Raw genomic sequence first — 27,973 nt, 5'->3', positions numbered from 1 at the left:
GGCTATAAATGAAAGGACTGCACATTAAAAAATCATGCACAGTCAAAAGCCCATGAATTTGCTAACAGTCAGAAATGTCAAAATATGTTGTCTACATTTCAAATTCCAGTGAAGATGAAATACAACCAGACCAGCCATGTTAATTTGCAATATATTTCTTTTCCTTCTGCACTTACTGTATTTAAGTTAGGTGAAACAGAAGCAGTAATATATATATTTCTTTTTCTCCAGCTGACATAGTGAGGTCAAAGTTCCACCTCCTTACCTGTGCTTTAAAGCTTTGGCGCTTCTGCGCATGCCGAGCAGCTGGAGCGTCACAGAGGCTTGGGGAAGCTCACAGGAAAGCATGACGCATGCGTGCATCGCGCGTGTGTGTGCGCACGCCACGCATGTCCATGTGGGTGCTGCCAGGGCCGTTCCAACCATACGAAAACAAATAAATAACCTTTAGGCAGGGACGTGCAGTCACTAGAGGCAAGGGAGGTGTGGCCTCACCAGTCATGAGGAAAAGGAAAGAATTTTAAAGAATTTTTAAAAAATAATTAAAAGCCAAGGTAGTTGCTGCCAGATTCCAAGTCACGGTGACTTGGAACAGTGCTTAGTGTTAACTATAGGAGGAGGCGAGAGAACTATGGGCCTCCTGTGCATAAGCAATTTTTCGCCTTTTAAGAGTTAAGCAAGGGTTAACAAGCAAAAAAAAATTGTATGCAAAGGAGGCACGTGTTCTCTCGCCTCCTGTAGAGGGCATTTTTAGAGGCTTTTTAGAGTTCTCTGGGAGCAACTAGCTCAGTCTGACTCAGAGCTCTGGCAGAACCACGTTGCCTTTTCAAACACACACACACACACACACACACACACACACACCTGGATAAAAGTACATAAGCCCAGCTTCACTGATTACAACGTGATTCACCTGCAATCAAAGGCTCCGATTGGAAGGCAGCAGGGGAATGGGGGGGGGGTATGGCAGAGGAGCTGCTTTCAAGCCTTTGGAAAATATATCCAATCCAACTTCTGTGTTTGTGTTTGTTTGAGAGTGATTGTGTGAGTGAGAGAGGGATCCAATTCTCTGTGTGCATGTGTCTGTTTGAGAGAGGGGGGAGAGAGGAAGAGAGGGAGGAAGGAGGGGGAGGGAGAAGAAAAAAAATGGGAAAACTTATTTTGCAAGGGGGGAAAATGCTGTCGCTTTAAATCGGAACAGAGCATGCCTGGCTGTGGAATTCTGGGAGTTGAAGTCCACAAGTCTAAAAAGTGCCTCACCAGCCATAAAGCTGACCGCACATCACTGCCTTTAGGAGACTTGTAGAGTGCTCCTGGGGGTTGCCCCCCCCAAAAAACGAGCAAAAAATGGCCCATTTTTCACAAAAACATGTGGGTGATGCCAGAGCCATTCCAACCATACGAAAACAGGCCCATTTTTTTTTCCAAAAGGGGGCATAAATAAACTTTAGGAGACTTGCAGAGTGCTCCTGGGGGTTGCCCCCCCCAAACGAGCAAAAACTGGCCCATTTTTTGTCAAAAAAAGGGGCATGCATAGCCTTTAGGAGGTTCCAGAGTGTTCCTGGGGGCTGGGGAGGGCAGAATTAAGCAAAAAATGGTCAATTTTTCACTCATTTCTGCCCTCCTCAGCTCCCAGGAGTACTCTGGAAGACTCCTAAAGGCTATGCATTTTGGTGAAGGGGCCGGTGTTTCGGGAGGAAAAATATGCTGTATTCAGTGTATAAGACGCAACCCAGATATTCAGCCTCTTTTTTGAGGGAATAAGGTGAGTCTTATACTCTGAAAAATACAGTATATAATAACAACAAAATATACGGTATAAAATAACAACAAAATATGTATTTTATGCAGTTGTGTATGTATTTATGTATGTATTTATGTATGTATGTATTTATATAGCTTTTTAAAAAAATGATAATGACTCTGGACCCTTCTCATTGTAAAAAGCTAGAACAGTAAAATAAAAGAACAAAGAGGTGTGTCTTATACTCTGAAAAATACGGTATATAATAACAACAAAATATGTATTTTATGCAGTTGTGTATGTATTTATATAGCTTTTTTTAAAAAAAATGATAATGACTCTGGTCCCTTCTCATTGTAAAAAGCTAGAACAGTAAAATAAAAGAACAAAGAGGTGTGTCTTATACTCTGAAAAATACGGTATATAATAACAACAAAATATGTATTTTATGCAGTTGTGTATGTATTTATATAGCTTTTTTAAAAAAAATGATAATGACTCTGGACCCTTCTCATGGTAAAAAGCTAGAACAGTAAAATAAAAGAACAAAGAGATGTGCATCCAAAATAAGAAGAGAAAGAACCATTTGTTATGTTACAAACCATGTTACATCTTTGTAAATGTGTTTTTATTTTCCATTTTCATTTTCGTACAGTCACATATATACTGTGCACAACCGGGGCCATATAACATTAAACAATAAACACAGCCATTCATCTTGTCAATAATACCCCCAAAGATAGAAACCCAATGTACCTCTTCGATCCTCCATACACCCTTTCTTTCGCCCCCCTCCAACAAACCATGTTACAAATAGAGACTCATTTAAGTTTGGATGCCACAAATTGTAAACAACAACAAAGCTCAGTGGAATGCCAGGATTTGCAGAAGTGAAAAGGTTCTTTTTGGAGGAGAAAAAAATATATTGGGGGAGAAAGTTTAGTAACTACGTAATAAAGATTTCATGGCATGTAATTCTAGCTAGTTACTGAGAAAGCATCACGGGGAGAACGTTAAAACTACTTAAAAGTTGTACAAGAATTCTTCATTCAGCAACACATTGTTACACCCGCTATTTGTTCTCCTGCAATAAACTCCCATGCCCTAATAAACGTCCTTTATTTGAGCATAAAGAGCAAAGGGAGTCCATTGTGTTAACATCGGTTATTTGAAGCGGATGTTTTCCAAATTCATTGCCTGCCTGCCCCATATATAATTATTCTAGAAAAAAGTGGCCTGAAGTTGCTTAGAACAGCCCAATTTTTGACAGAAATATGGGGCTGAACTCGTTCTATGATGTGATAGTATCAGTGTCATTCCATTCCTGGAGGAAGGACTAGCTATAAATATGATAACAAATTTAGCTGCTGTCTAATAGATTGGATCAATTAACCTCGGCTTTTTCTTTGCAAAACAAGTTCCGGGATTTTGTGATGGAAGAGCTATTAACAGCCGAGATAAATTCCTTAACTTGATGCGAGGTGATGGGATATTAAACATACTGGCAGGATATTGCATTGATAGAGAAACGTCGGTGATTGGTATTGGTTCGATGTAACTCAGAGCTGCTTGCTTCTCAAGGACAGACTAAAGTTATAAACATGGATATAAGGCATCCTCTTAAGGGGACACTTATGCTTAAAAATTAGACCTTTGATATCTCATAATAAAGCTTTCTACTATTCTAGTAACTAATAGTTACTAGAAAGTACTGTATATACTCAAGTATAAGCCTAGTTTTTCAGCCCACTTTTTGAGCTGAAAAAAGCCGCCTCGGCTTATACTCGAGTCAGTGAAAAATTTGCCTGAAATGGAGGAGAAAAAGGGGCGGGGCCATGCCGCTGGGTGACGCTCGTGAATGGCCCAGTGCCCCTGAGTTTCCCCTCCCTCTGTGTCAGTTTGCCGCACAGCGCGCACCGCACCATCCCCCCTCCTCACGTTCTAATGTAATGCAGGGCTGTCTTACGATTCCCCTTCCTCCCCCTCCTGCCGCTCTGCAACGATGTCCCACCTCCTCCTTGTTATGGCAAGCAGCCACATAGCGATGTCCCACCTCCTCTGGTACAGTGATCCAATGATAGGAATCACTGTGCCGTGTGTCATAGGAGGCGGGACATCATCATCACAGCGGGACATCAGCATCATGAGGTGAGTGAAGTATTTCATTGAATACACCGGTATTGTGTGATAATAATTTGTTATGCAGAGCAAATTTTTACAATGGATACTGTATATTTAATGGGCACAGGCAGGCTGTATATGTTATTCGATGGGCAATGGCATTATTGGTATCTATTTTTATTTTTGAAATTTATCAGTAGCTGCTGCATTTCCCACCCTAGGCTTATACTCGAGTCAATAACTTTTCCAGTTTTTTGTGGTAAAATTAGGTGCCTCGGCTTATATTCGGGTCGGCCTATACTCGAGTATATACGGTAACTATTCTTTCTTACTGCACCTATCGATGATGAAGAAGATGAAGGTGATGATGAAGAGGATGATACACTCAGAAAATCCATTGGCATTTATTAATTGGTATCAAAGAGCCATGGTGGTGCAGTGGTTAGAGTGCTGTACTGCAGCCACTTCAGCTGACTGCTATCTGCAGTTCAGCGGTTCAAATCTCACCGGCTCAAGGTTGACTCAGCCTTCCATCCTTCCGAGGTGGGTAAAATGAGGACCCAGATTGTGGGGGCGATATGCTGACTCTGTAAACCGCTTAGAGAGGGCTGAAAGCCCTATGAAGCGGTATATAAGTCTAACTGCTATTGCTATTGCTATTATTATTTCAGCAGGAGTGGACTGAAGATGATTTCACTGCCCAAGAAGCTGTCTCTATATCCCAACAGTGCCTAGTATATAAGCCTCATGATCTTTGCAAGAAACCAGCAACATTTTAAGGACAGAAAGAAATAAAGTTCTATATCTGGGATAACCCAATGTCCTACGGTACAGAGAAAAGCCCTCTGTTTGAAAGCCTGCAGAATGTGAACCCAACTTAAATATCATCAAATGTTAGAGGGAATGCTGGAGGTTTGATCTTGCTCATCATTTATAATATTTGGCAATAAATCAAGTAGCGATGCTGGTAAACAGTTGTCTGTTTTCCCCTGTATAAGGGTTTTGTTTTGATTATTTAACCCAAGAATTCATTGATTAAATTATTTAAAGTTTGTACAAGGGTGTCTACAGGCAAAATAATACACATGCCAATTTTACAGGAATCTGTACTTTTTCTTTTGGAGCTTAGTTTTGCCTCCCTGTGCTTTTTGCAGATTTTGATGATGTGCAAGTGGATGTTTTCAGTTTTCCACCTAGGCATCACTGATCAAATTCATCTTATTCTCTCTCCTCCATTATACTTTGCTCTATATTCATTTTTCTTCCTGCAACAAACTATCTTCCATTTAAACCCAGAGGTGTTTTCAATATAGATCAAAGACATATTTAAACAACTTTCTCCTACTTGATGTCCTCCTGATGTGTTAGACCATATCAACTTCAGCTTGCATGCCATTGGCTAAACTGGTTGAAAAGAAGCATTTCAGACCTGAAAAAGAATCTCTCTTCTCTTTTCCTCTTCTCCTCTTCTCCTCTACTCTCTTCTTCTTCTTCTTCTTCTTCTTCTTCTTCTTCTTCTTCTTCTCCTTCTCCTCCTCCTCCTCCTCCTCCTCCTCCTCCTCCTCCTCCTCCTCCTCCTTCTTCTTCATCATCATAATCAGAGGTGGGTTCCTACCAGTTTGCACTAGTTCGGTAGAACCGCTTCGTCAAATCTACCGAACCGGTTAGAAGAGGTTCCACCAGTGGACCCAGAAAGCAGGCCACACCTACAGAAGAGGTTCCCAAAATTTTTGAAACCCACCACTGACACACACATGCACACACACAGACACACACACACTCACACACAGACAGATAGACTCACACAGAGAGAGAAAGAGAAAGAAAGGAAGAAAGAAAGAAAGAAAAAAGAAAGAAAAAGTGAGAGAGAGATGAAAGAAAAAAAGGAAAAAGGGACAGAGAGACAAAAGGAAGGAAGGAAGGAAGGAAGGAAGGAAGGAAGGAAGGAAGGAGAGAGAGAGAGAAAAAAACACATGTCCGGCAAGCCACTCCCACCAGGTCACATGACCGGCAAGCCACTCCCACAAAGGAGGCCACACCCACAGAGTAGGTTCGAAAATTTTTTGAAGCCCACCACTGATCATCATCATCATCATCAATCTCTCATGTATCAAAACAAAATAAGTTGGTGATCTACTCAGCTAGATTGTTAAGAAGATTAGTAAGGGAAACCAACACTAAATGTACCTTAATGGTATTTTATTGTTTCAGAATAGATACTTTAGCATACATGCAATATTGATGTTCCCTGTTCATTCTTCCTATTACAAGATGTCTAAGGGTTTCCATGTTTTTTGTCAGGAAACCCTTAGAAAGAGGCAAGAATCCCGCTGTCTGGTTTCCTCAAGATGTTGCTGCCTTCTCAATTACTTCTGAAATGATTCTTGTTTATCTAACCTTACTAGCTTCAAACTTAGGAAGATTTCATATTGTGTTTTGAACTGTTGAGACAATCTAGAGGAGGAAAAAGAGGAAGATGAGGGAGGATTCTTTTGACCATTCCTCCTTTCTACTTCATAAGCCCATGTCACATTTATTGATATTTCATGTAATTATTATGAGATCTCTCTGTTCCTATTTTGTAGCCTATTCCTTATCCATAAACTACACTGATATCTGCAAATCTAAAACTTTTGTGATAGATGGTTTAAAAGAGTTTAGTAATGAATGTAAGCATATAATTATGGAGGACCCATGGTGGTGCAGTGCTTAGGATGCAGTTTTGCAGGCTAACTCTGCCAACTGCCAGCAGTACGATCCTTGCCGGCTCAAGGTTGACTCAGCCTTCCATTCTTTTGAGGTCAGTAGAATGAGGATCCAGATTGTTTGGGGTGACATCCTGACTCTCTAAACCATTTAGAGAGAGCTGTGAAGCACTATGAAGCGGTATATAATTCTAAGTCCTATTGCTGTTACTGTATTTGGGTTTGTGTGAGGTTAGAGTCAGGAAAATGAAGTGGCATATCAAGATCAAGGAAGAAAGAAAATCTTATAATGAAAATAAAATTGTAATTCGGCATATCAGCATGGCATTAGATCGAAAAATACAGCGTCAGCTGACCCTAATCACGTTAAATTTAAATTGTATGAAATGTAAGCTTAAGCACTAGCGGTTATTGTGAACATGAGGCATCGTACTATGCAGAATTGTGTGCACGCACATCTATCGGCACACATGTGCATTCAAGGAGAAAAATGGACCAATTTCCTTTCCCCAATTTCTCAGAGATTCAACTGCTAGAGCAATGTCTCTCAACCTTGGCAACTTGAAGATGTCTGGACTTCAACTCCCAGAATTCTGGGACTTGAAGTCCAGACATCTTCAAGTTGCTAAGGTTAAGAAACACTGTGCTAGAGATTCTATGAAGGAAGTCAAACCCTAAAAAATGTGCTGTATCCAAAACGCAACAACAAATCTAAAAGAGGCTACTAAGAACAGCATTCAGAGAAAGAGGGACTTTCCCTGATAAATCAGGACAGCTTGAGAGTAAAGCAGTAGGCAGTGATGAACAACTAAAAGGAACACAGTTCATAAATTATATGATCTCATCCATACATTCTGATCAGAAAAAGCTTTGCCTGCAAAATGTACAACAGGAGGTGCTGGGCTCTTGATCTTTTTATATGTAGGATTTAGTTACACAATGTTACACTTAAACTGGGACTCGGTAGATAAAGCTGTTTGTAATTAAGCAGGTAGTAATTGCTTGGACCATACAGAATGCAGTCAATGAGTTTTGCTTGCATCCCCTTTCACTCTGGTTTTGTAAGCAAAAAATATCCTGGATTAACTAGAAGCAGGTTATCATGATTACCAGTGGTGGGATTCTACAAAATTTACTACTAGTTCTGCGGGCATGGCTTGGTGGGCAAGGCGGCATGGTTTGGTGGGTGTGGCTTGGTTTGGCTTGGCTTGGTGGGCATGGCAGGGGAAGGATACTGTAAAATCTCCATTCCCTCCCCACTCCAGGGGAAGGTTACCGCAAAATCCCCATTTCCTCCCAATCAGCTGGGACTTGGAGAATAGATGGGGGTGGGACCAGTCAGCGGTGGTATTTACTGGTTCTCTGAACTACTCAAAATTTCTGTTACTGGTTCTCCAGAACTGGTCAGAACCTGTTGAATACCAAATTATTTTTAGTTTCTGAGAGCTGCAGGATCTGACATTGACTTTATTTATTTATCAAAATTTATATGGCCCCCCCAACTCAGTCTCTGGGCAGCTTTCAAAAATAAAAACACAATATAAAAACAATTAAAAAAACACATTCCTGGCTGCAACAATCAATCAATCAATCAATCATATTAGCAGAGTCGCATGGCTCTATAGCATCTCTCAAGTCTTGCAATGCCATTCATCCTGTCTCTGTGGGGAGACTGAATGGGTATTCCTGAGAGTGATGAGTGAAGAATCACAGAAGTATACATCAAAAGAACATAACAGCAGAAGGGCCATCCAGGGTGCAAAGGTCATCTCAGCTACCCAGCTAAAGCTAGTAGGAACCTGTACTGTGGCAGTCATGAGCCAAGGTGGCACAGTGGTTAAATGCAGCACTGCAGGCTACTGCTAGATCAGCAGGTCAGCGGTTCAAATCTCACCGGCTCAGGGTTGACTCAGCCTTCCATCCTTCCGAGGTGGGTAAAATGAGGACCCAGATTGTTGGGGGCAATATGCTGACTCTCTGTAAACCGCTTAGAGAGGCCTGAAAGGCCTATGAAGCGGTATATATAAGTCTACTGCTATGATAATACATGATACATGGCAAAGTATGCTATAGGGCACTGCACACGAGAACAACTAAACACAAGGACAACTTTTTCCCAAATGCCATCACTTGGCTAAACTACTAATTCCCACAACACTGTCAAATTATTTCCTAAGACTGTATTACTATTATTATTCTCATCATTCCTAGTACCTATCTCTTCCCACTTATGGCTATAAGCATGTTGCTTGTATGTTTACAATTTATATTGTTTTATTTTTTTTCCTAGTACAATTTGATTGCTTATTAGTAACCTATGACTATCGCTAAGTGTTGTATCTTATGATTCTTTATGAATGTAGTTTATTTTTCTCTATGCACACTGAGAGCATATGCACCAAAGACAAATTCCTTGTGTCTCCAATTACACTTGGCCAATAAATAATTATGTTCTATTCATCCCTATTCTATTCTATTCTATTCTATTCTGCATGGAAGAAGGCAATGGTAAACCCCTCCAGTATTTTACCAAGAAAATTCTACGAACAGACAATGTAAAATGAATGACACTATACTGTAAGTCCTTGTCAGAACGCTATTAGAAGAGACAAGACATAATATTATAATAACAGATGTAAAGAGACCAAAACTAGAAACAGACATGAAATAACACAAGAAGCATTTCAAAAGACTCTCAACTCAGAAAGAATGCCCAGCCTTGAACCACTACAACAAAAGATACTACTAGACAGACAGCAATGGATTCAAAAAGGGAATTAAAAAGTTGGAAGGACTCTACCGAAATTCTGTACAATAGAGAATGTCAATATCCAAGGCACCTTAGTAAATATTTATTCCCTATTTACAATAGCTTCTAGCACTTGAAGATGAAGTTATATCAGCATGCCATTCATTACCTAGTCAGAAGGCCACAGGATTTGATGGAATATTCACAGAAAGAAAATACATCATACAGGCTGGGGGGGGGGGGATAATCAGTAAAAGTTGTGTCAAACTTTTGTCAGAAAATCTGGAGGACAATACTGCCGTCCACAGTTTGGAAGAGATCTGTCTTCCTACTTAATACCAAAGAAAGGAAATTAGCAAGGTATGTTAAATATTATGCAACAATTCAATAGTTAATTTTATGTATTTGCAAAATAATATTTAGGGCCATCCAGAGGTGGGTTCCTACCAGTTCGCACCAGTTGGGTAGAACCGGTGCGTCAAATCTACCGAACCGGTTAGAAGAGGTTCCACCAGTGGACCCGGAAAGCAGGCCACACCTACAGAAGAGGTTCCAAAAAATTTTGAAACTCACCACTGACACACAAACACACACACACAGAGAGAGACTTACACAGAAAGAGAAAGAGAAAGAGAGGAAGAAAGAAATAAAGAAAAAAGAAAAAAGAAAGAAAAAGTGAGAGAGATGAAAGAAAAAAAGGAAAAGAGACAGAGAGACAAAAGGAAGGAAAGAGAGAGAGAGAGAGAGAAAGAGAGAGAGAGAGAGAGAGAGAGAGAGAGAACACATGGCTGGCAAGCCACTCCCACCAGGTCACATGGCCGGCAAGCCACTCCCACAAAGTAGGCCACACCCACAGAGTAGGTTCGAAAAATTTTTGAAACCCACCACTGGGGCCATCAGATGGAACAGGAAATGTCAGATGTTTAAGATGGTTTAGGAAAGTCTGAGAAAGAAATCATACAGGTAGCCCTCGACTTACAACATTTCATGTAGTGACTGTCCAAAATTATTACCACACTGAAAAAAGTGACTTATTACCTATTCTTCAGAGTTACAGCCTTTGTAGCACCCTCATGGTCACGTGATCAAAATTCAGGTCCTTGGCAAATGATGGTTGCAGTGTCCCAAGGTCAAGTGATCCTCTTTTGCAACCTTTGGACAAGTAAAGTCAATGGTGGGAAACCAGATTCACTTAACAACCGGGTTACTAAATTATCAACCTCAGTGATTCACTTAACAACACTGGCAAAAAGGGTCAAAAGCAAGGCAAAACTCACTTAACAAATGTCTCACTTAACAATGGAGATTTTGGGCTCAGTTGTGGTCATAAGTCGAGGACTACCTGCATGATTACTGATGCCCATTGGGTAATTGAGAAAGCTACAGAATACCCCAAAACAGGTCAACATGAGTTCCATTGATCAGAGAAAGATCTTTGATTGTGTGTCAGCTATATCAGGCTGTGGAACTTCCTTAGGGAAATGAGAATCCCAGAACATTTCATTTTCCTCATGCCAAACTATGCACAGGACAGAAAGCCATTGTCTAAATGGAAGATGGCAAAACAGATTGCCTCCCAGTTGGCAAAGGAATGAAACAAGGTAGCATAAGGTAAAGGTTCCCCTCGCGCATATGTGCTAGTCGTTCCTGGTTCTGGGGGGAGGGAGGTGTCATCTCCATTTCAAAGCCGAAGAGCCAGCGCTGTCCAAAGACGTCTCCGTGGTCATGTGGCCGGCATGATTAAATGCCGAAGGCACACAGAATGCTGTTACCTTCCCACCAATGGCGGTTCCTATTTTTCTACTTGCATTTTTACTTGCTTTTGAACTGCTAGGTTGGCAGAAGCTGGGACAAGTAATGGGAGCTCACTCTGTTACGTGGCACTAGGGATTCGAACCAGCAAATTGCTGACCTTTCTGATCCACAAGCTCAGCGTCTTAGCCACTGAGCCACCTTTAAGTGTGTTTCTTTATTTATTCAACCTATATACTGAATATATTTCTAGGATGGCTGGAAGGGAAGGTGGTTTTAAAAGTGGAGGAAGAAACTTCAGTAATGTCTTTCTCTGATAGCTGAAAATGCAAATATCCACAAGCTCTGGTAATGGGGATTAAGGAGCATAGAAAAAATCTAAAGGTTGCCAAACTAACGGCAACAGGTAGAATGACTAAAACTGTCATTGAAGATATCGAAATGGTGGATAACTTCTCCCTTTTACTATTGGCTATCAACAGTAAAGGAACTAGTAGTCAAGAAATACACCACAGATTAACACTGAGGACGGTAGCAATGAAGACCTTGGAAAAGATACTCAGACGCCATAACTATACCCATAAAAATTAAAACTGTGTGGGGAGTGGATATGACACTCTATGGAATTTGGCTTTGAAGAATGAGGATAAAAAGAATATTGATGCTTTTGAACTTTGATGTGGGAGAAGGCACCTGGGAATACTGTGGGTAGTTGAGAACAAATTAATCATGGAACAAATCAATCCAGGGTTCCTACTAAAGGCACAAATTATAAATAATTTTGGAAACATTATGTGAAGACCATGCTCTCTAGAAAAATCTGATTAGACTGGTAAATAATGAAAGGAAGGAGAAGAAGAGGACAACTAGCAACAAGGTGGATGGATTTAATTACAATACTGACAGGTGCATTGCAGAGGTGGGTTCCTACCAGTTCGCACCTATTCGGTAGAACCAGTTCATCAAATCTACCGAACCGGTTAGAAGAGGTTTCACCAGTGGACCCGGAAAGCAGGCCACACCTACAGAAGAGGTTCCAAATTTTTTTGAAACCCACCACTGGTCCTTGGATATGATTATTCTACACTATCATGCTCCTATTTATAAAACTCAGTGCCTCTCTGAAAGGTAAGGATGACTACTGCGTTTGTGGGGCAATCAGAACATTGCGTGTGTTGAAGTTGTTTTAACGCAAACCAAAGATGCCTTTTAAAAAACAAGTTTACATCATATTCTTATGCATGCCAGTGCTGTGTGTGAGGTAATTTAAGGTGGTTCTGACAAGTGTCGTCGGCATCTTCATATCCGGTCACATGGGCGGCAAGCCACTCCCATCCGGTCACATGGGCAGCAAGCCACTCCCACAAAGGAGGCCACACCCACAGAGTAGGTTCGAACAATTTTTGAAACCCACCACTGATGCATTAGCAAAAGATGTGGATGACCAGGCTGAAGACAGGTCATCTTGGATAAGATCTGTTTATGTAGTCATTAGGGATTGGATATTTCTCTCTCTAGGTGCAAAGTGAAAATATCTGCTGTGAGCTCCACATAGGCATCAGGAAGGGCATCTAGCCAGTAAACACTCAGCTCCAATTCAGTTGCCCCGACTCCACCCCGATGCAAGGGATTACAAGGTCTTTAAAAGAAAAAAAATGTGGTCATTAATGCTTGATATCAATTTGACGGTGCATAAAGCTATAAATACACATACAAATATAGAATAATACTAGTATGCCGCTAGGAACATCTGGGGCCTGCAAAAAAGTTTTTGAGGGCCCATCTAGCCTCATAGTCTCCAAAATTACACTGTGAAGTAAGACACCTTGTGCAGATGGTCAAAATTGCCACACCTCCCCCAGCCTTCTAGTTGTTATAAAAATGTACTCATGCGCAAATATAAAGAGCGCACACCTAAAAGCTTTTTTTTTTAAAACAAAACGTTATCTCCTCAGCTAGCATGAATAGAAGCATGCAAATCAAACACAATAGAATTTCCTTCCCCTCCTCTCACTAACGGCACCTTCAGAGAGGTGGCAAACAGTCCGGGGAGCAGATAAAAAAATAAGTTAACAAGGAGCAAATTGTAAAGGGTGACAAAGTGTTATTTCCATAATGAGCTTATCTGAGCAAACTTTCCCAGAGCCTCTGTGAGTTCCTGAACAGGGTGTGGATTTGGCAATAGTAAAGAAACAGGCTACACAAAGCATTTCTGTCGAGCTAATGAATGCCACTGAAGTGGTTGACTTTCATTTCTCTGGCTTGGATCCCTGCCACCCTTTACTCTCATGTCAGACTTTGCTTAATTGGCAAATACATCTTCAAAGGCTCGTAGAAGAGACTCCTCCGCATGGCTCTCTGGGCTGTTAATGTTTAATTGTGATTTGTTAAAGGCATACTAGCAGCTGATAAAACCAAGTGGGTTGGTGCTTTATTGCCCTGCAGACCAGCAATGATGTCTATATCTTTCTTTGGCAAACATGGGCATTTAGGGAGAAGCCAAAGTTTAAGGTAACGGTTAAGAGTTCATTTGTTTGATGATGCTATAAAAATGTTCGCCTTCGAGGAAAATTATGGGGTCCAAACTTTGGGAAGATTGCAGTGAGATCATACCTGTAAATCCCAAAGCCAGATAGCTGCTAGCAGTACTACATGCGTGTCCTTTAGTATTGTTATTGGTTTGGGTTATTATTTGTCATTACTATATGGGAGCATGGATAACTCCCCTGATTGCATTTACATTGGAAAAATATCGACTTTGGCGAAGCCTTCATGATGAAGAAACGTTTGTAAAGAATATTCAAGGTGCTGGTCGTTACCTATAAAGCCCTTCATGGTATCGGACCTGGGTACCTGAGAGACCGCCTCCTGCCGATCACCTCCCATAGACCGATTAGATCACACAGGTTAGGTCTCCTCCGGATTCCATCTGCCAGCCAATGTCGGCTGGCAACTCCCCGGGGGAGAACCTTCTCTGTCGCAGCTCCAGCCCTCTGGAACGATCTCCCCGTGGAGATCCGTACCCTTACTACCCTCCCGGCCTTCCGCAAAGCCGTTAAGTCCTGGCTGCTCCAGCAGGCCGGGAGGCTTTCGAAATATCCAGCCCCTCAGAAATTGTGACTGTTGTGTATTTTAATATGTTGTTTTGTGTATTATCCCCTTCCCTTGTTTTATTGTAAGCCGCCCGGAGTCCTTCGGGAGTGGGCGGCATACAAGATCAATAAAACTAAACTAAACTAAACTAATATGTTAATCCAATCGACTTTCTGCAATCTTGTGTCATGCCTGCAAGCCATCTCATCTTTGTGGACTTCAGGCCTGCCACACTTTCTACTGTGGGAAGCTGGGAGGAGGGATTATGTGGAGTTGGGTGACATGTAGCCATAATAACATTCTTCTTAGAAACTCAAGGTCATCCTTTGTCTCTGCACCTGGCCAGAACTGGATGAGTGGACTCTGTTTTTGTGGCAGTGGAAGATTGGACCATGTGATGAACTTGTAGGTGTTGGGGGCAGGATCTTGAACTTTCAGCTAGGTGGGAAAACCCGGAAGCTTTCAGATTCCGGTTTTCCTAGATGTGCCAAAATGGCTCTTTTAATAAATTGCAACTTTGTGGAACTTCTAGTCTTGGAGTGTTATTTGTTTGAGGATGCTATTTGGAACCCTGACACATCTTGTCCCTTCCAGATGTGTTAAGACTACAACATCTAGATTTGCCAGATGATGACTTAATTCAATGAACAGGAAATAGAAGGAAAATATGACTTCAGGGGCAGGCCTCCTAAGTCGCTGGAACAATTTTGGTACAGTTCCCAGCTCTTCCAAAAGATGTTTTTTGTTTTGTTTTGCTATTTCAGTGCCCCAGATTTGACGATGAAAACCTCTTTTCAACCTACATTGTGCCTCATCGCATAGCTACTTAAACTTGTTCAAAACAACATTGTTATACGGACTCAACAGGTATGGGGAAATTGTTTTGGTACTTTTGGATCACCGAGCCCCAAATTGATGCTGTTGTTCTGTTGTATTTAACTAATAAAACCACTTCAGTATTCAGCTGCTCACCTTCAGACTAACCCTGCTATCTATCTTAAAATCTTATGCCAAAGGGTCATACTAGTTTTGACCCACAGACTAATGTGAGCTGACACTTCAGTCCAATGATGCATTACAACTAACTAGCTAAGCAGTCTAGAGGGCATATGGCGGTTCATATCAGTGGGTATTCCCTATATCCTGTCTTCCAGGCAGTTATCAGCTTGTTTCTGTAGTTCTATACATTCACCGCTGCTTCACATAAAGATATGGGAGATATTCTTTCCCTCAGCTCTGCTTAGCCTCTACCTCAGAGGTGGGATTCAAATAATTTAACAACCGGTTCTCTGCCCTAATGACCAGCTGGGTAGGCGTGGCTCGGTGGTCATGTGACTGGATGGGCGTGGCCAACTCAAGGTCACTCAGGTCGATGGATGCTTCGCCTTAGCTGTTACAATGCAATGAGGGTTAACCGGAGAGGCAGTTTCTGTAAGCAGGTCAATAAAGATTAGGCTAGAAACAACACCAGAATGTTTCCTTCCTGCCTTCCTTACAGGATTAGCCCTGTAAAGTGGGAAAAAACAAAAGGAGATTTCTTCCAACAATCGGTTCTCTGAACTTCTTAGAAAGTTACCAACCGGTTCTCCCGAATAGGTGCGAACTGGCTGAATCCCACCACTGCTCTACTTCCTCCTTTTCATCTCTTATACAGTGCACTAACAATTTACAACTGTAGCTCAGGGGTCCCTAACCTCCAAGCTGCGGCCCACTACCGGGTAAGGTCTGTTCGAAATCAGGCCATGGGAGAGAGTGGAGCTTCGTGTGTGCCTGTTGCTCCTGCAAGCGGAGCTTCATGTGTGTGAGTGCAAATGCTGTCCATTCACGTGAGAACAGAAGCGCCCGCTGCTCTTGCGAATCTTCATTCATGCGAGTGGAGGGTGCACGCGCCTGCAGCTCACACAAATGGAGCTGTGCATAAACGCATGCACCTGCCACCCACATGCCCCCTGCACCAGGCCAGGCCACCAAACTAGAAAGGTTGGGCACTGCGGCTATAGCCCATTTCAGAACTATAATAAACTGCTTTGATATATTCTCTATAACTTGTATTATGGGTATTTGCTGTGATCTTTAGGTAATGGGCTATGCTTTACACATTCATAAGCTTCTCCTCAAACTTTGATCTATATATGCCCCAGTTTTCATGAATGTTTCATACACACCAACAAAATTTAACAAAGATCTGCAGTCGAGCCTCGCTCTCTCTTTTCCAGAGTCCGAAAGCAGCCTCCTCTGCTTGTACTATTATAGCTCAGTTATGCTAGAGCAGGGGTGTCAAACTCAATTTCATTGAGATCTGCATCAGGGTTGTGCTTGACCTTGGGGGCCAGGGGGCATGGCCATGGTGGGCGTGGCCTGCTTGACGTCAGTCATTGAGGCTCTGTTTTCAGCTGCGATGGCCTCCTGCAGCCTTTTGCCAGTGAAAACAGAGCTCCATTTTCACTGGCAGAGGGCTGCAGGAGGCCATCGCAGGTGAAAACAGGGCCCGGGAGGCCCGCGTGTGGCCCTCCTGAGTTCTGTTTTTGCTGGCACAGACACTGTGGGCCAGTCCTTCGCTGTTTCCAGGGTTGGCCATGGGCCACATCTAAGCATCCTGCGGGGCTGCATCCAGGCTGCGGTCCTTGAGTTTGACACCCCTGTGCTAGAGAATAATAGTGAGCAGTGCTAATAATAATGGCCTGCTTGATATATCTGTACTCACTATCTGAGAATCTGAAGTATTTGAAAGCTTCGTCAAAAATCCCTACTCAGCAACAAAGATGAAGGGGATTATATCAAGTTTCACTCTTTTCTAGATAGGGGTTTAGGACTATGAAAACAGAAGAAGCTGCTGCCTATGTGAAATTTCACATGCGTTAACTCCAGCTTCAGCACTTGCACACCTAGCATATATTATGTATTATTCACACTGTTCTGCCTTTTCACAGGTAAGAGAGGGAGAGAAGAGACCACTTCTACAAAGCTGACTCTAGATTGCAAGGAAAAGACTATCAGATCTAGATTGCAAATATTCAGACAGCCATGAGATTGTAACAATGGCTGAATATCCTACATGAGGGTGCACAAGAATTGCACTTAGCCATGGAGTAGCATCTTAGAGGTTGTGCAAATAAAAGGAACCTAGGATCAGATTCAGAGGTGGGATTCAACCGGTTCGCACCTATTCGGGAGAACCGGTTGTTAACTTTCTAAGCAGTTGGGAGAATTGGTTGTTGGAAGAAATCTCCTTTTGGTTTTTTCCCACTCTATAGGGCTAATCCTGTAAGGGAGGCAGGAAGGAGACATTCTGGTGTTGTTTCTAGCCTAATCTTTATTGCCCTGCTCACAGAAACTGCCTCTCCGGTTAACCCTTATTACATTGTAACAGCTAAGCAAAGTGCCCATCGATGTGAGTGACATTGAGTTGGCCATGCCCACCCAATCACATGACCACCGAACCATGCCTAACCAGCTGGTCATTAGGGCAGAGAACCAGTTGTTAAGTTTTTTGAATCCCACCAATGATCGGATTGGTTGGTTTAAATTTTCCAGAAGCATTACAATTGGGTTGTAACATTTGGAGAGGTTTGGGAAAGACCACCCAACAGTTTGGGTGTGACAAGCCTTCAAAACCAGATTTTTGTTTCAGGGCATCTTACTTACGACAGACTGAAGTGGGACAAAATTATAATGTTGAGTGAAACATAAACAATAAAATGCATCATATTAAAAGCATAAAACAAGAGAAGAAAACAGGGAGAAAATGAAGAAGAAAGCAGCAGTCAAAATAAAACAGTTTATGATGGCAACATACCATGTTTCCCCAAAAATAAGACAGGGTCTTATTTTCTTTTGACCCCTGAAATAAGCACTTGGCCTTATTTTTGGGGAGGTCTTATTATTTTTTAGGTGCAGGAGGCCCCTTAACCTTGGCCTTCTCTGATCCAGTAAGCCGTAAGTTCTGTCTCTGTTTCTGACACACTCTTGCTCTTTTTGTGACCGCCACGAAGAGAAGGGGTGCGGTAGCTACGATTTGTGGGAGCAGCTTCCATGAGGCCATTCCATGTGAATGTGGGGCGCGTTCCCCCTCCTCCTGGAAATGGCATGGACCAGCTGCACATGTGTTTAAATATTTAAATATTTTAAGGGAGGGCTTATTTTCAGGGGAGGGTTTATTTTAGCCCATGCGCTCAAAAGCCAGATTGGGCTTATTATCTGGGGAAGTCTTATTTTTGAGGAAACAGGGTATTATAAGTCAACATCCTATTAAAATGCCTGGGAAAATAAATTCTTCTTTGTCTGGCATTGAAAATGCAGGGGTCCTTGGTGCTCTCTGGGCTTGACTGTTTTCTTGCATATGTTTCATTACCCAACTAGATGACATCATCAGTACTAGAAGGGAGCGAGATTTGTTATATACAAGTTGCTTGCCCTGTCAGTATATTTTTTTTATTAAAAGTTTTTTAAAAAGTTTTACAAATATATACCTCCCCTCCCCCCTGAACCTCCCAGAGCAAATACAGGGTATAAACATTAACATCCATATTCTAAAATAAGCTAACAGACTTCAGCATCATCCCTCACTTGTACTTTAACTCCCCCTTTTGTAAAGCTAACTTTAAACAAGTTGTATCATTCCTTGCTCATTCACTCATAAGCCATCTGGAATTTCTTAGCCCCATATTTATTCTGAATAAAGTCAATCCATCTTCTCCATTCCAGCTTATATGTCTCATCTGAATGGCCCTTAAGATATGCTGATATTTTAGCCATCTCTGCTAAATTTGTTGCTTTTAATGTCCGTTCTTGAATCTTGCCCTGTCAGTATTGATGGGAATGTTCTAAGCAGTTTTGGAAAATGCAGTAACAATTAGTTCAAAGCACTGGGGAAGTCGGTCCTGGAGACATGGGCCTGAAAGAGATCTGCCTACAGCTAGTAGCTGCTAGCTGTACCTCATCAGGGTATTTGAAGCTGAACTCATGTCTCATGATATGGCACTTTATGATAACGGCATCAGTTTCCTTCCCACGCTGTGAGCTGGAAGCCAGTGAAGGTTATAGAAAAGAGATGTTACACATTCATAATCTCTATTCCAGTCACGGTGTTGATACTGAATGTTGTGCTTACTGAAAACAGACAGACAGTCTCCAAGGGCAGTCCCACACAAACAATGCATGGTGATAATCTATAAAAGAAATGATCAGGGCATGGATTTCTGTCATAAAACTAACTCTCTATAACTTGTATACCAGTTCTATCTGGTAAAAGATTTTTGCAAGCTACAAATGCTCGGTGTTAAAAATGAAGGTTCCTCCAAAAGCCATGAACTTGGCCATTTAGGGATTGAAACCCTAACCAGAACTGATTGGGCACGTGGCTAGATAAACCATCCATTAATGGAACTTCTGTCTTTTCTCTCCATTGAACTTCAACCTGTTGACCCTCCTCTAGTCCATTACTGGGGACAGTAAGTCTGTGCAAAGAATACCTGATTTGATTCAAATTGGATATTTAAGAATAAAAGATGCCATGATTTGATTTGAGGGCAAGCTGATTCAATTCAAACCATTTTGAGATTCGATTTGTAAAAAGATTTGTCCTTAGGGCTGACATGGGGAAGCCTCGAAGTGCTGAGAGCTCCTTCAATTTGTGGCAGAATAAGATGGGAGACTGTTTAGTCGATATTAATGCAATGAGGTTTTAGCTAGCCATTTGCAAGGGTTTTGGCCCTTTTAAGGATAGCATAGCAAAGCTAGGGAACGGTCAGTGCAATAGCGTCCAAAATTGTTCAGTAAAAATTTGAAGTTTTAATGGGTTTTTTAAAAAAAACCTTTTAATGGTTTTTGCCATTTTTACTGCTTTTATTGTTTTGAATTGTTTTTAAAATTTAAATTGTGGTGTATGTTTTGAGTTGTGAGCCACCCAGAATCGTTTGCTGAGATGGGCAGCAAGAGAAATAAAATAAACAAATAGGTCCAAACTAATAGGGCAGATGTCCTAGTCCAAAATTTAAAAAACCATTTAAAAATCAAGCTGTTGCTTTTTCACTTGCTTTTCTGGAGAGTCAGAGTTGGTACAATACTGAAGAATTTCATTGCCCCCTTTGAGACGCTACCTACGATTGCTAGAATTTCTGAAATGGCTGGAGAATTGACATAGCTGATTGAAAAACTTGCCTCACTGGGAAAGGCCCCCTCAATTAAGAACTGAGGTGGCGCAGTGGTTAAATGCAGCACTGCAGGTTACTTCAGCTGACTGCAGTTCTGCAGTTCGGCTGTTCAAATCTCACCGGCTCAGGGTTGACTCAGCCTTCCATCCTTCCGAGGTGGGTAAAATGAGGACCCGGATTGCTGTTGGGGGCAATATGCTGACTCTGTAAAGCGCTTAGAGAGGGCTGAAAGTCCTATGAAGCGGTATATAAGTCTAACTGCTATTGCTATTGCTACCAATAGGAGTCCCAGGCTCCTCTATAGGTGATCCTCAGGTTATGACCACACTTGAAACCAGAATTTCCATTGCTAAGCAAGGCGGTTGTTTGAATGAGTTGCACCTGATTTTGTGACTTTTGGGGCACAGTTGTTAAATGAATCATGCAGTTGTTAAGCAAATCTGGCTTCACCCATTGTTTGCCAGACACCAGGTAGGAAGTTTGCCAATGGCGACCGCAGGACACCAAGATATCATAAGTACCTACCAGTTGCCAATCATCTGAATTTTGATTGCGTGTCCATGGGGATACTGCAATGGTCATGAGTGTGTGAACTGGCCATTGGTTTTCAGTGCCATTGTTGCAACTTCAAATGGTTGCTAAAAGAAGATTGAGGATTACCTGTAGCCACAGATTGCCTTCTACTTGTTTCTGGATTGACAGGAAGGTTGGCATAGATCCCTGTCAAATTTTGTCCTTCTGAGAAAAATGGTTTCAGCAGTGGTGGGACTGAATAGTGCCAGCATTGAGTCTTCTGTCAGAATTTAGCTTAGTTAGCAAAGGCAACAGAAGCAGTAGTGTGGTGAAACACAATGACCCAGAGATAGAAGCTGGCATAAAACCAGTTGAATTCATGGCCTTGTCACTTATATTCTTAAATATAGTAAATCTTTAAGCCAGTACTCATTTCTATTAGTCTAGCATTTATTTCCTCATGGTGTGAGACTAATATTTGTGCCAATCATACCAAATTGGCAGTCCATTGTGACCCAAGACTATATAAATGAACTGATCAGCCTTTTTACTATGCAACCAGCCAAGCTGAATTCCCAGTTTTGTTATCACACCAGGATAAAAGCAAACAAGCCTCATTTTGATTTAGTAATAATGTATGACTCCCGTTGAAGTGTAATTTCATCACAAACAATGCCTTTCTGAAGTAAACTAATGCAGGACAAGTTTGTAGGACCTTGAGGATATTATGGGCTGTCACTTCTCATCCATCTCACGGACATCTCCACATCTAAAATCATAGGGATTTCCTCTGAAGTCGAAGTTGTCAGAATAAAATGGTCTGGACAGATGTAAAGCTTGTTTTCAATTTCATGCTCCAGAACATATTTCACAGGGTTTTTGAACTAGAACCGAAAAAAATCAAAACCGCTCAGGACCAAGATTGAGAAGAACAGCTTTACTTTCTCTTAGGAACAGCAGCTTGTCAGCTGTAAGGAATTTGTATGATTTCCAAAGACTTGCTGAAAGAAAAATATGAATAAAACAATTAAGATTGCCTGCTCCTGCGCTCTCCCTCCCGCATAGCTTGTTTAATTATTCAGCCTATACATACATACATACATACATACATACATACATACATACATACATACATACACATACATACACACACACACACACACACAGAGAGAGAGAGAGAGAGAGAGAGAGAGAGAGAGAGAGAGAGAGAGAGAGAGAGAGAGAGAGAGAGAGAGAGAGAGCACTTAATTTCATTGGTTTGATTTGTTTTACAAGGACTTTTCAAGAATAACGTGGTGTTTTTAAAAAAGGAAACAGGCGGTTTATAGGGAGAGCTAACTATGTCAATCTCATTACATCCATTGGAAAAATGGATGCCAAGATTGCCACTTGGGAAATACCAGGTTCTTTGCAGAAATGAAAAAAACATGGGTTGATATATGCCAAAAAGGCTGAAGCTTCTTTTCCTTGTTTTTCTCAAAATGAATGCCCCCAAAATTTCCTATGTTCAAGTCATTTTCATTATTAATTTAAAGAATTCAGCAAATAACCAGAGCTATTAAATCTGAAGTTATTGCTAATATACTTAAGAGACCTTGTATCTTTAAACAGTGCCAAATAAAATGGGCAGGATACATTGTAGGATAATAGGTGAACACAGAAAATGTATGATGATTGTCCTACAATTACTGTATACTGGTCTACTTGGGTGACTTCTGAAAAAAGGGTAGACTATGAAAATGTATTGCTCCCAGCTCGAACACTACAGCAATCAACCAAAAGAAATATACAAATCTGCTGAAATCATTGCTTTGGATATTAACACTATCCAGATGGATACAACAATAAAGTGGAAACATATAAAAGGTACAGGTTCCCCTCGCACATATGTGCTAGTCATTTCCAACTCTAGGGGGCGGTGCTCATCTCCATTTCAAAGCCGAAGAGCCAGCGCTGTCCAAAGACGTCTCCGTGGTCATGTAGCCAGCATGACTAAATGCCAAAGGTACATGGAACACTGTTATCTTCCCGCCAAAGGTGGTTCCTATTTTTTTCTAGTTGCATTTTTATATGCTTTTCTATTTTCTTCCGACATTCTGCCACTAGATGGATTAGTATAGACTGAAGATTTTATTAGTAACTGTCATTTTAAAGAAAGAGCACCCATTAGCAAGTGTTCTTATTAATGTCACTAATAAGCGAATTAATAAATTAATAACTTATTAACACATTGATAAGATTCATTCATTTATTCAATGTCTTTATCCAGCCAACTCAGCCAAGTGAAGATAGGGCAGTGTTTCTCAACCTTAGCAAAAGATGTGGACTTCATCTCCCACCATTTCTTATACAGCACACTAATTGGGGAATTCTGGGAGTTGAAGTCTATACAGGTTTCAGGTTTCAGGTTTCGTTTTATTTATATGCCCCCCTATTCCCAGCGGGACTCAGGGCGGCTCACAAACCCAAGAGGGGAAGGGAAACACAAGAACTACAAATACAAGCATTTAAAATAACCAACAGACACACAATCGAGAGGGGAAGGGAACTCATCAACCCCAGGCCTGCCGACACAGCTAGGTTTTAACGGCTTTTCGGAAGGCCTGGAGAGAGGTGAGGGTCCGAATCTCCGCGGGGAGTTCGTTCCAAAGGGCCGGAGCTGCAACAGAGAAGGCCCTCCCCCGGGTAGTAGCCAGATGGCATTGGCTGGTAGACAGAACCTGGAGGAGGCCAACCCTGTGTGATCTAATGGGTCTTTGGGAGGTAATTGGCAGCAGGCGGTCTCTCAAGTACCCAGGTCCAATACCATGAAGACATTTTAAGCTGCTAAGATTGAGAAATACTGAGGTGGAATAAAGTTAGAAGTGGGGATGGCATATACGTGGGCATCAGGTTCATATCCTTTTGATACAACAAAAGATCTCAATTGATTTAGTCAGTAAAAAAACATAAAGTGTTCCTCTGCTTGGGTCTGACTTGGGTGGATTTCATGGATACTTCTAGATAGTTTTTGTGATAGGAACATAGAAGTAATTTGCCTTTTTCTGGATTGTTGTTTGTTCATTCATTCTTCCCAGTCAAGCTTAGACCCTACAACTCCTCCACCATCTCCCATTCAAGTAGTAACCTTATCTAACTTCTTCAAGATCCCCGACTTTCAGCAAACCCCCATCAATTTAACTCTGTGACTAAGAATGCCTTTCCCTTTTGAGGCTGTTCAAACAGAGATACATAAAGAATATTTTTTAAAAAAAAAAATACAGAAGTCATTGTACAGGCTGCCATAATTTACGTTTTGTTAATATTTGTTTTGGTAGGACTACTAGATCTTTTTATGACATACCAAGTTAGAAAACACACCTAAACGTTCATAATCTAATCAGACATGGACATTTAGGTGGTTTGAAAAGTACAAACCTGGCCATTGTGTGCTTGTGAAAGAATTACGAGCTGTGGTTTTCCTCCACAAAGCAAAAGGCTATCTTCCTTCACTCAGGTTTTCCCACCAGATAAACAAACAATCAATCACCAGAACAGGATTGTCCATTTTTTTAAAAAAAGAAAAAAGAGAAGAAATTTCTTTCACAAAATTTATACTTCTTTGAATCCAGGAAGTAAAGTAACCACATCCAGCAGAATTTCTCCATCGCATTATTCTTCCTTGAAGCCAAATGGAGTTTCCATTTGGGTAAAAACCTGCTAATTTGTACACAACAATGTGTTTCCAAAAGATAACTTTGGGGAGATCTGACAGCTAGGCTTTTTGGAAAAGTGAAATGGTTTCAAATAGATTTCCAACGACTTTAAACAGAAAGGTACACTTTTGTACTGGGTGCTAATGTTTTTGTTACAGAATATAGCTTCAGCATTATTTTTAAAAGTTTAGTAAAGGTAAAGATTCCCCTCGCACATATGTGCTAGTTGTTCCCGACTCTAGGGAGCAGTGCTCATCTCCGTTTCAAAGCCAAAGAGCCAGCGCTGTCCAAAGATGTCTCCATGGTCATGTGGCCCGCAAGGCGAGCACCAAAGGCACACAAAACGCTGGTACCTTCCCACCAAAGGTGGTCCCTATTTTTCTACTTGCATTTTTACATGCTTTCAAACTGCTAGGTTGGCAGAAGCTGGGACAAGTAACAGGAGCTCACTCCATTACGTGGTGCTAGGGATTCGAACCACCAAACTGCTGATCTTTCTGATCAACAAGCTCAGCATCTTAGCCACTGAGCCACCGTGTCTCTTAGAAGTTTACTAGAGTTTTATAATTTGCAATAGTAGCAAATATCTGTAGCTCGGGTATAGGATGAGGATGAAGGTTTGTTCTCTGAGCTTGTGGATTGGTTTCTGAATGTTTTGTTACCGGGCTAAGTAACATCTTCAATGGAGTTTAGAGTGTGGGAAGTTATCATCCAGCCCTCTCCCAGAAAAATGAAATATCCTAGGAAATATTGAAAATGCAGAATATTTCCGCCTTCTGCCAATTACCTCCCTGCGTCCCATCAGATCGCATAGAGTTGGCCTCCTCCGTATTCCATCCGCCAGTCAGTGCCGACTGGCGACTACTTGGAGGAGAGCCTTCTCTGTTGCGGCTCTGATACTATGGAACAATCTCCCTGTGGAGATTCATACCCTCACCACCGTCCAGGCCTTCCGCACAGCCCTCAAGAACTGGCTAGCCCGTCAGGCCTGGGGATAAGTTTACTTTTACCCCTCCCGAATGCTGAGTGAATGTTGAGTTTTACTGTTTAATTTACTTTTGTTCACATTTCTTTTGTATTGTCCTACACTCCCCTTCCTTCTTGATTGTAAGCCGCCCTGAGTCCCCTCAGGGAAAAGGGCGGCCTATAAATGTCCAATAAATACCAAAAATACCAAAATTTCTCTGGATATGAAAAGAAACATGTTTTAAAAGATAGAATAGTTGCCTGTAGCTTCCTGCCCATCCCCACTTTGTCAATGGGCCATTGAGAAGGCCAGGCTAGTCTACTTTTCATAATAAAGACTTCTCCACTGCAGCCCCAGGGGGGATGGAGTAAAGGCATGATAATGTTGGCCCTTTACTCAACTGACCACATGGCATCTGAGAACTCATCCATACCTGGATTCAAAACACAGCCCAGAGAGTTGCCCCTGCATGGCCCCATGGGAGTCTGACAACCAATCAGAATACATTTCTTACACAGGAACAGGAAACAGAGAGGTGGGACTGAACAGGTTATAAAAAGCCTAGCAAGCCCCTCCCTCAGCCCTTCTCTTCTTCTCCACCAACATTGAAGCATGTGATCACCTTTTCTGTTCAGGGCTCAAGCCACGTGGCCCTGTCCACCATTAAAACCATCTTTCCAAGCAGCCTCCATGTCTCCAGTGTCTTTTTCCCCACTTGGAGCTGAACCCAGAAGGACATTTCTTCCAATAGCAACAATTTTATGCTGACATGATCTAGCAGAAAGGGAAAAACTAAAAATGAATTGTTAGTGAATGGAAAAAAAAGAAGGTTGTGGTCAATAAACATGCAGTGTTTGTATTTGTTGTCTAATGAGATCCTTTTTACTAAATACTTTGGTAATTTTTATTTTACAGTGACAGCAACCTACAATTTGTATATCTATCTCTCATCCACCAAAAAATGTGCAGCAAAAATCTAAAATATTAAAACTGGGGTTTTTGGATTGAAATCCTAAGTACACTGATTTGAAAACACAGCTCTCTTTTAACTGAGGTTCATACATTTGCACTTGAGATAACCAAGAGTCATGTGTCAGCAATGTTGCCTGCCATACATTGTATGTTATCAGAGCCTGATAGTACGATATAGCCAAATCTTTAAAATTAGCAATTCTGCTGGGAGTTGTTTGCCAATTTCGCTGCTGTCTGAAACAAATGGTTCCGTATTATGTCCCCCTTTTTAAAAAAGCTTGCATGCTGCTGGTGCTGAGGATTTATCTTGCTTCCTTAATACTGATGTATAATTAAATTAGATACGTAACAGATGGAAGGAACTTAAGTCTGTTAGTGGCAGAAGGTAGGCATGCATGCTAATGAGAAATCACAGGAGCATTCGGTGGCAGGGAAGTGATCTGCCGACATTGTATATCCAGGAATTCAATGATTTCCTTATTGTTAAGGAAATTGTGAAGCATATTCAGATAGGTTTTGATGTACCTTACACATGTTACCCATGCCTTGTAAGAGGAAGGCCCAAGAAGGTTGAGTATTTTGTTGTTCCGGACTTTGTCAATGCTTATACAATGGTTCATACAAGACAGTCTCTTCACTTATTTCATTTCAGTCCCGAATTTTTGATGGCATATCATAAAAAAAAAAAAATAGTCCTGTGTTGTGGTTAAGATGAAGGAACTGGGGAAGTATGAAAAATTTACTGTATGACTCTTGGCCACCTCTTTTCTCTTAATCCAACTTGCTTGAAAAAGTAACCAGGTTAACAAAAGTTAGCAACATTAGCAGTTAGACCTACATACATACATACATACATACATACATACATACATACATACATACATACATACATATGTTATATTTGTGCTGATAAATAAATAAAGGGAGACTAGTATAGATCTATTTCAAGCTATTTAGCTCTCATCAGCTAGCTTGAAATAGATCTATACTAGTCTCCCTTTATTTATTTATCAGCACAAATATAACAAACGTAACAAAAAGGCAACAGTAAAAAATATTGGGTTTCTGTCTGGATGGTCTCTTGTGACGAGCCGAAGGACAGAGAATGGAAGTAGTGACCTTCCTCCCATATTTGGGCATACCAGGTTGTGACTTATGTGTGTGTGTGTGTGTGTGTGTGTGTGTGTGTGTGTGTGTGTGTGTTATATTTATGCTGATAAATAAATAAAGGGAGACTAGTATAGATCTATTTCAAGCTATTTACCTTGAATCGAACCTGTGCTCTATTGCCTCTAAGGCAGATGTGTTAACCATTGAGCTACAGGGCTTGACTCCTTATCAGCCAGGCCAGGGGGAAAGGTATATATTTAAAGTCACAACCCCTGGTATGCCCAAATATGGGAGGAAGGTCACACTTCCATTCTCTGTCCTTTGGCTCGTCACAAGAGACCATCCAGACAGATATATTGGGTTTCTGTCTGGATGGTCTCTTGGCACTAGAATTATGATT

The sequence above is a fragment of the Thamnophis sirtalis genome, unplaced genomic scaffold, assembly GCF_051295495.1.
Source record: "Thamnophis sirtalis isolate CommonGarterSnake01/CBP01778 unplaced genomic scaffold, rThaSir2_p1.2 scaffold_5, whole genome shotgun sequence".
Lineage (NCBI taxonomy): Eukaryota > Metazoa > Chordata > Lepidosauria > Squamata > Natricidae > Thamnophis > Thamnophis sirtalis.
Note: the sequence above shows the minus strand (reverse complement) of the source record.